Genomic DNA, 10,154 nt, shown 5'->3' on the forward strand with positions numbered 1-10,154 from the left:
CAGGTCAGTTGGTTTCATATATGCCAACAATGTACATTTGGAATTTGAAATATAAACACAGCACTTGTTTGTGGTTGCTAAGTCATGTTCAACTCTTTTCAACCCCATGGACTATAACCGGCCAGGCTCCTCTGTCCGTAGGATTTCCCAGGCAGGGATACTGGAGTGGATTGCCATTTCCTTCTCCAGGGGATCTTACCCATCCAGGGGTCAAACCTCCGTGTCTCCTGTATTAACAGGCAGCTTCTTTATCCCTGAGCCACAAGGGAAGCCCCTAAAACAACACTACAATAGTACAAAAAATGAGATACTGGGAGTTCCCTGTGGTCCAGTGGTTAGGACTTGGTCCTTTCACTGCCATGGCCCAGGTTCAATCCCTGGTCGGGGAACTAAGACCCTGCATTCCTGGGCATGAAGCAAAATCAAATTTTTAAAAAAGAAACAAACGAAAAAAAAGCCTCTTAAAACTTGCCAGTAAGAAAATGTGTGTGCTAAGGTGCTTCATGGAACAACAGACTGGATTCAGATAGGAAAAGGAGTACGTCAAGGCTATATATTGTCACCCTGCTTATTTAACTTACAGAGTACATCATGAGAAACGCTGGACTGGAAGAAACACAAGCTGGAATCAAGATTGCTGGGAGAAATCTCAATAACCTCAGATAGGCAGATGACACCACCCTTATGGCAGAAAGTGAAGAGAAACTAAAAAGCCTCTTGATGAAAGTGAAAGAGAAGAGCGAAAAAGGTGGCCTAAAGCTCAACATTCAGAAAACAAAGATCATGGCATCTGGTCCCATCACTTCATGGGAAATAGATGGGGAAACAGTGGAAACAGTGTCAGACTTTATTTTGGGGGGCTCCAAAATCACTGCAGATGGTGACTACAGCCATGAAATTAAAAGACACTTACTCCTTGGAAGAAAAGTTATGACCAACCTAGATAGCATATTCAAAAGCAGAGACATTACTTTGCCGACTAAGGTCCGTCTAGTCAAGGCTATGGTTTTTCCTGTGGTCATGTATGGATGTGAAAGTTGGACTGTGAAGAAGGCTGAGCACCGAAGAATTGATGCTTTTGAACTGTGGTGTTGGAGAAGACTCTTGAGAGTCCCTTGGACTGCAAGGAGATCCAACCAGTCCATTCTGAAGGAGATCAGCCCTGGGATTTCTTTGGAAGGAATGATGCTAAAGCTGCAACTCCAGTACTTTGGCCACCTCATGCGAAGAGTTGACTCATTGGAAAAGACTGTGATGCTGGGAGGGATTGGAGACAGGAGGAGAAGGGGACGACTGAGGATGAGATGGCTGGATGGCATCACTGACTCGATGGACGTGAGTCTGAGTGAACTCCGGAGGTTGATGATGGACAGGGAGGCCTGGCGTGCTGCGATTCATGGGGTCGCAAAGAGTCGGACACGACTGAGCGACTGAACTGAATTGAACTGAACTGAAGGTGCTTCAGTTGTCTCTGACCCTAACAGACTACCCAATTTAAAAATGGGCAAAAAATCTGAACTTATGCCTCATTGAAGAAGATATATAGATGTCAAATAAGTATCTGAAAAGACGATATCATATGTCATTAGGAAATTGCAAATTAGAACCATAGTGAGGTACCATGATACCCCTATTGGCACAATGAATACCCCAAATACCAGAAACATCAGATGCAGTGAGAATGCCAAACCACAGAGCCTCTCATTCATTGCTGGTAGGAGTACTAAATGGCACAGTCTGTCTGGAAGACAGTTTAGCAGTTTCTTCCAAAACTAAACAGGCTCTTACCATATGATCCAGCAATGGCACTCCTTAGTATTTATCCAAATGAGTTGAAACCAACCTCCACACAAAAACCTGCTTTATTAATAATTTTTGAAACTTGGAAGTGATCAAAATGCCTTTCAATAGGTGAATGGATAAACAAGCTGTGGCACACCCATGAAATCAAATATTATCCAGTGATAAAAAGAAATGAGTTCTCAAGCCAGAAAAAGATACAGAGGAATTTTGAATACTTTATTTTTGAATACTATAGTGTTTTTGAATACTATATTGCTATTGAAATGAAGTAAGAGAAGCCAGTCTGAAAAGGCTACAGGCTATATGATTTTAACTATGTGACATTCTGGAAAAGGCAGTTACAGAGCCAATAAAAAGATCAGTGGTTGCAAAGAGTTTCCATGGGGGAGGAAGTGAAGGAAGAGGTGGCACGCTGGGGATTTTTAGGGTAGTGAAGCTATTCTCTATGATGCTGTCATGGTGGATACATGACATTACGCATTTGTCAAAACTCATAAAACCGTACAACTCCGAGTGTGAACCTGAGGCAACCTATCAGTTCAGTTCAGTCGCTCAGTCATGTCCGACTCTTTGTGACCCCATGGACTGCATCACGCCAGGCTTCCCTGTCCATCACCAACTCCCAGAGCTTGTTCAAACTCATGTCCATTGAGCCAGTGATGCCATCCAACCATCTCATCCTCTGTCATCCCCTTCTCCTCCTGCCTTCAATCTTGCCCAGCATCAGGGTCTTTTCCAATGAGTCCGTTCTTCTCATCAGTTGGCCAAAGGATTGGAGCTTCAGCTTCAGCATCAATCCTTCCAATGAATATTCAGGACTGATTTCCTTTAGGGTGGACTGGTTGGATCTCCTTGCAGTCCAAGGGACTCTCAAAAATTAAAGAGCATCAACTCTTTGGCGCTCAGCTTTCTTTATGGTCCACCTCTTACATCCATACATGACTACTGGAAAAACCATAGCTTTGAGTAGACGGATTTTTGTTGGCAAAGTAATGTCTCTGCTTTTTAATATGCTGTCTAGGTTTGTCATAGCTTTTCTTCCAAGGAGCAGGCGTCTTTTAATTTCATGGCTGCAGTCACCATCTGCAGTGATTTTGGAGCCCAAGAAAATAAAGTCTGTCACTGTTTTCATTGTTTCCCCATCTAATTGCCATAAAGTGATGGGACCAGATACCATGATCTTAGTTTTTTGAATGTTAAGTTTCAAGCCAGCTTTTTCACTCTCCTCTTTCACTTTCATCAAGAGGCTCTTCAGTTCCTGTTCGCTTTCTGCCATAAGAGTGGTGTCCTCTGCTTATCTGAGGTTGTGAACTTTAGTTCTTTAGTTAATACTAATGTATTGGGACTACACTGTGCTTTTAAAGCAGGGGCCGTGGGTTTGAACCCTAGTTGGGGAAGTGAGGTCCCACATTCCACTTGGCCAAAAAAATGTATCAGTATTGATTTATCAGTTGTAACAAATGTACCATACTAACGCAAGCTAATAATGAGAGAGACTATGGATATGTGGTGGGGCAGAAGGGGCATCTGGGGGAACTCTGTACTTTCTGCTCAATTTTTCTTTAAGTTTGAAACTTGTCTAACAACGTAAAATGTACTAACTAAAAATACGAAGTAGACTAACACCCAGAAGTGTATTTTTTCCCCTCCTAGAGCAGAGGTTGGCAAACGTTTTCAGTAAAGAGTCAGATGGTGAATGCTTCAGGCTTGTGGGCCATGTGGGTCTCTATCATTTCCTCTCCTCACTTCTTTCTCTTCCTTCCGTTTTCTTCTTAAACAATATTCTTAGCTTACAATCTGGGCCCAAGACCCCTAGCTGACTAACTTCTGCTCTAGAACACTTTCTCTATTTTCTCACTCTTGGCCAGACCCATCCACGTTTCCCCCCTCCTTGTTTCTACTCTCATCTCTATTTGAAACAGAAACTTGTAATATTTAAATCCTCTCCACATGGTGTGATTTCCCCTACGATTTGCCATGCTTATAAATAGGGTAATTTCCAAAGCTTAGTAAGAAAAATGAAGAGTCAAGAATTAACTTATTGGCCTGAAGTAAAAGAAAGGGTATTTTTTTTGTTTGTTTTCAGATTTTCAACTCCTCTGAAGATTTGGAATATTAATCTAGAGAAGAAATGTACTGCAGATATTGGGTTTTCCTTGTGCCTGCTGAGAATACTTTATCAAGATAAATTTTCATTACAAATATTTCAGTAAAAGCATTATCAAAACAAGATTAAAAACAATAAAAATAATGAAAATGTAATTCCATAATCTAAGTGAAGTTTGGTTTGCATATTAATTTCTAATTGTATACACTGACTTACTTTTTGTGTATTCCTATTTCTTTGTATTTTGTTAATTTTTACTTATTATTTTATCATATAAAATATTTCAAGTCTTTACATAGTCTTTAAAAATTATTTTCTTTAATATATGAGTCCATCATATATATTACTATATTATTATATTCTACCATAATATAGTAAACAGTTCCCATAGCTTGGGAATTATTTATGTTGCAATAAGATCGCATTACCAACTCAATGGACATGAACTTGAGCAAACTCCAGGAGACAGTGGAGGACAACGAAGCCTGTGTGCTACAGTCCATGGGGTTACAAAGAGTCAGGCATGACTTAGCGCCTGAACAAAAACAACAAAACATTTAAATACCTACATCTTTTTGCTTAGCTAAATTACTTTCTTGTGATAAATTACTAGAAGTAAAGTAGCCATACTTAATATGATTATTATATTTGTCATTTATACTACATGTTTCTATTTCCCTTGAGGGACAGGTAATGTATTTTTTTACTAAAAATTTTAAGGATTAAATTTAGGGAAACAATTTAAATGTGAAATTAACTACTAGCCCTAAGAATCACTTTTGAGCATTTAATGAGTGCTTCAGTTCAGTTCAGTCGTTCAGTCGTGTCCAACTCTTTGCGACCCCATGAATCGCAGCACACCAGGCCTCCCGGTCCATCACCATCTCCCGGAGTTCACTCAGACTCACGTCCATCGAGTCCGTGATGCCATCCAGCCATCTCATCCTCTGCCGTCCCCTTCTCCTCCTGCCCCCAATCCCTCCCAGCATCAGAGTCTTTTCCAATGAGTCAACACTTCACATGAGGTGGCCGAAGTCCTGGAGTTTCAGCTTTAGCATCATTCCTTCCAAAGAAATCCCAGGGCTGGTCTCCTTCAGAATGGATTGGTTAGATCTCCTTGCAGTCCAAGGGACTCTCAAGAGTCTCCTCCAACACCACAGTTCAAAAGCATCAATTCTTCGGCTCTCAGCCTTCTTCACAGTCCAACTTTCACATCCATACATGACCACAGGAAAAACCATAGCCTTGACTAGACGGACCTTAGTCGGCAAAGTAATGTCTCTGCTTTTGAATATGCTATCTAGGTTGGTCATAACTTTTCTTCCAAGGAGTAAGTGTCTTTTAATTTCATGGCTGCAGTCACCATCTGCAGTGATTTTGGAGTCCCCCAAAATAAAGTCTGACACTGTTTCCACTGTTTCCCATCTATTTCCCATGAAGTGATGGGACCGGATGCCATGATCTTTGTTTTCTGAATGTTAAGCTTTAAGCCAACTTTTTCGCTCTCCGGTTTCACTTTCATCAAGAGGCTTTTTAGTTCCTCTTAACTTTCTGCCATAGGGGTGGTGTCATCTGCATATCTGAGGTTATTGATATTTCTCCCGGCAATCAATGAGTGCTTGCTATCTACCAAAGATAAATAACCCTTGGTCTCTGCCCTCAGTGTATATAGTCTAGTGAGAGAATAGAGTCAGGGCTAGGATGTGAAATAAATTTTAAAAGGAACCAGAAAGCTCAGCTATCAAAATAAATAATATTTTAATGCACTATATTAAAAAATTGACTTGGCAAACCATGGCTCATGGGCTGTCTCCTTGTTCATATAAATAAAGTTTTATTGGAACCAGGGCCAATAGGGTAGGGAAAGTGAGCAAGGTTGTGCAAGGGCAGGTTGGATTTTGTTGTTATTTACAATTGCAATATTTCGTTATCATCTATTTTTTCATTTAATTTTAGTTTATAAATAATGTATTAAAACACATTATTTATCTTGATAACTGAGGGTTTTTTGTATCCTCTTAAGTTTTTTTCCTCAAGTCAAATACCTCACTCACTACTCACATCCTAGTCTTGCCTTTGGGATAGAGACAAAAGAAATAGATAATCGGAACCTCAGTGAAAGACATTGGGTGTTACAGAGTTTGTGTGTGTGCATGTGTTTTCCAGTGGTGATGGTTTGTATCTAACTACCCACAAGGACCACAGTGCTAAGCAACATGTAATATGAGCTGCCCCTGGGAAAGGAGGCTGTGTTATCTAGAATCAGCAAAGAGAGCTCTGTTTTACCATCAAGATAGGTTGCAACCACGCTTACACCTGCGTGGCATCAGCTGGGCTTCCCCAGTGGGTCAACAATGAAGAATCTTCCTGCAATGCCAGAAATGCAAGTTTGATCCTTGTGTTGGGAAGATCCCCTGGAGAAGGAAGCGGCAACCCACTCCAGTATTCTTGCCTGGGAAATGGACAGAGGAAACTGATGGGTACAATCCATGGGGTCACAAAGAGACAGACACGAGGTCACGACTAAACAAGAGCATCAGTTACAGAACTTGAAAATCTAGGCTAACCACTGCTACTTAGCAAGGATCACTGGCACTTTTTGATTGACTGGCTTATATAATCTTTATTGTTCCTTAATGCATTAAACATATTACTATATTCTTTAAAAGGAACTATAATGTGGGAAGGATTCATGCTATGTATGTTTTAAAAGCCAGGTGACTAAAGTATGCGTAAGGCTCATCCTGTCAGAGATTGCTGCCTGCCAGAGTATAATCAGAAAAACCTTCCTTGTCTAAAAATTGGTTTAAGAAATGGTTTCCAAGTTTGCTAGAAAAATTAAAAAATTTCCTCCAAGTCCAAATACAGAAGACTCTAAGTTGGGTGATAAATATCTGGTCCTTCCTGAAACGTGTTTTCCTTTCTAAGTTGCACTTAATTTATGTTAAAATCAATTTCAGGAAATGCTGAAAAATAAACCCTAAGTACAGCTACTCTTCCACTTTTTCTCAGACATTCACTGGAACATAAGACTATAAATACCTAGGATGTTTGTAGAAAGATCAAAGCATTAACACAAGAACATTTAGGTCAGTGTTCTGTAACTAAAAAATAATTAGTGGTAATGTTTCTTTAGTACCTGTGATGAGGGTCTTGTCATTCTACAATTCAATAAATTTATGAAATCTGGGCGCTATGTGAACTTTGAGAAACAGAAACGGATGAAAAGGGGCAAAATATTGTGATAGTCATCATAATAGATCATTATGGAAGAAGAAATATCTTGTGTTTGAACAGATGGAGAAGCAAGTCACTTCCGAACTCTTCCAAGGTTTTGTCGTGTTTCTAGTACACTAATGCCACACTCCTCACTGGGGGAAAGACATTCATCACCAGGTTTTGGATTCCTGAGTGCTTGCTGCTGGCTCACAGTATCTCGAGGTGAATGGATATGGTTGAATTAGCAAGTCAGTGGAGGGAAGAATCAGTCTGCCCAGCCCCCAGACAGGAAATGGCAAGGAGATTAGAGATAGGCTGGTGTCAGTTGTGGGCTTCCCCTAGGCTGTGAAAACAAATAGAATACATAATTAATATTCTTCCTGCAGCTTGTGGAAGGCCTTTAGGCAGAACATTAGTGTTCATTTTGTTATCTATATTCAGGTTGCATTTTGATGCATGATATTTTGGGAAAATGGGGAGTGTTGCATAAGCTGGGATCATCTGTAAACAAATGGCAGGTTTCTAAATAGGAGGGGAGCCCATAGGGTGTTGCTCTGTAATTCAAGGCCAACCTGCTCAACCAGGAGATGTGGAGAAGTGAAGAGGAGTGTGTGATTATTGGTGAAGAGTAGGAAGATGTTGTTTTAAAAGAGACAGTTACTGTCTGGGCAATAGCCTGCTGACTGCTCAGTTTCAAGTCAGTTCAATAAATATCTTTTGAGCGCTTAGTGCACACCATATTGTTAGCACCAGAATACAGAGATAAATAATAGGATTGCTGATCAGTTTACAGTCTAATGCATACAGAAAAGAGGAAAGAGATTGATCACAGCAAAATTCAGAACCCAGTGTCTAACCATCAAACTCAAGAGTTGCAAAGCTCTTTCCCACTTGCTTATGGCACTTAACAACTGTCAGCCTACGGAACTCAAGAAGTTTGTGGACAAAGTTCATTCCTTTGTTGACTGAAAAACAAAGAGTACCATCTAAAGGTTGTGAAATATGTTTTAGTCATAGGACTTACTGAGGAGTTAATCCTAGGAGACAGCCTCTCAGACAGAGCTAAGGGGCTTTTCCAAAGAGATGAGGGAAGAGCCAGGATACATAGGAGTTTTTGCCCAAAAAAAAAAAAAAAACCCAAACCAAAAAATCCAGGTAATCAAAGTATCAAAAGATACTACTAATTAAAGAAAACCAGATATTTCAAGTTAATGAATTTGGTGCTTGCCACATATGGGACAGTGACTCAGCCATGTAAAAGACACTTGCTCCTTGGAAGGAAAGCTACAACAAACCTAGACAGCATATTATAAAGCAGAGACATTAGTTTGCCAACAGAGGTCCATATAGTCGAAGTTATGGCTTTTCTTGTAGTCATGCATGGATATAAGAGTTGGACCATGAGGAAGGCTGAGGACTAAAGAACTGATGCTTTCAAATTGTGGTGCTGGAGAAGACTCTTGTGAGTCCCTTGGACAGCAAGGAGATCAGACCAGTCAATCCTAAAGAAAATCAACCCTGAATATTTATTGGAAAGACTGATGCTGAAGCTGAAACTCCAATACTTTGGCCACCTGATGCAAAGAGCTGACTCATTGGAATAGACCCTGATGCTGGGAAAGATTGAGGGCAGGAAGAGAAGGGGGTGACAGAGGATGAGGTGGTTGGATGGCATCATCGACACCATGGACTTGGGTCTGAGCAAACCCCAGGAGATGGTAAACAACAGGGAAGCCTGGCGTGCTGCAGTCCTTGGGGTCACAAAGAGTCTATAAGACTGAACTCAGAGACTGCACAACAGCAACAAAATAGATGGGAAGATGCAAGAGTCTGGCCTCACTGAAATCATTCACTTGACAGCACTTTAACTGTCTGGGGCCAGAATCCTGCCCTTCTCCATCCTGAATCCTCTCAGGGTGCACAGTGGGAAGTGGCTACAGTGGCTGGTGCTTCATGCTTACAACATCCTTTGTGTACTGGTTTGGCAGGGGATACTCCTCATCCACACCTTCTTATTGTGTGTTTTATAAATGCAGGGGGAAAGTTCGGGGTTGGACTTAGCCCAGAGTCACTGCTAGTAAGCCATGGGAACCAACGTCCTGGTTGGTTCCATTGTGTTCCTTAGTGGATGAGGAAACTAAGACCTGGGCCCAGTTTCTGGTATCTATATATTCACCTACCCATGTGCTCAGCCAGCAGTTTTGTATTTTGTATGCATTATGTATACAAATACATAATATAAAACATTATGTATACATACAGTATGTACACATAATATGAAACATTATTTGGGGATTAATGTTTAGCCTTATTTACATTTTATGAAGGTAGATTAGCTTAAAGATATAAAACAATGCTGCAATCCAAGGAGTCACCAAACTCGGACAGAAGTTAGTGATTGAATGACATTAACTATAAAACAAGGCACAGTCTCCTCACTGATGTGATTAATAAGATTAAGTAACATGTTAACTGGCCTTCCCTGGTGGCTCAGCAGTAAAGAATCCGCCTGCCAATTCCTCAATGCAAGTGACACGGGTTCAGTCCTGGGTTGGAAAGATCCCCTGGAGAAGGAAATGGTAACCCACTCCAGTATTCTTGCCTGGGAAATCCCATGGACAGAGGAGCCTGGCAGGACCACAGAGAGTCAGACTTGACTAAATAACAACAACATGTTAACACAGTACTTTGCAGTTAGAACCAGGAAACTAGTTTCCATGGTTTATCGGCTGAGGTGTGTGTGTGTGCACTCGTGCATGTTTGTGCGTGTGCGTGTGCGTGTGTGTGTGTGTGTGTGTGTGTGCTCAGTCCCTCAGTCGTGTCTGACTCTTTGCAATGCCATGGACTGTAGCCTGCCAGGCTCCTCTGTCCATGGCATTTCCCAGGCAAGAATACTGAAATGAGTTGCCATCTCCTCCTCCAAGGGATCTTTCCAAACCAGGGATCGAACCTGCATCCTCTCTGTCTCCTGCATTGGCAGGCGGGTTTTTATCACTAGCACCACTAGTCAAACCTTGTTGCTTTC

General features: G+C 41.1%; 1 non-coding gene across 1 annotated transcript; it reads left to right on the plus strand.

Moving 5' to 3' along the window:
- The first annotated feature begins 317 nt into the window (after nt 1-317).
- TRNAE-UUC (transfer RNA glutamic acid (anticodon UUC)) lies at nt 318-390 on the plus strand. The gene has a single exon. It is a non-coding gene; the product is annotated as a tRNA-Glu (tRNA).
- Nucleotides 391-10,154: the final 9,764 nt, after the last annotated feature.

Source organism: Ovis aries, chromosome 26 (genome assembly GCF_016772045.2).
Source record: "Ovis aries strain OAR_USU_Benz2616 breed Rambouillet chromosome 26, ARS-UI_Ramb_v3.0, whole genome shotgun sequence".
Lineage (NCBI taxonomy): Eukaryota > Metazoa > Chordata > Mammalia > Artiodactyla > Bovidae > Ovis > Ovis aries.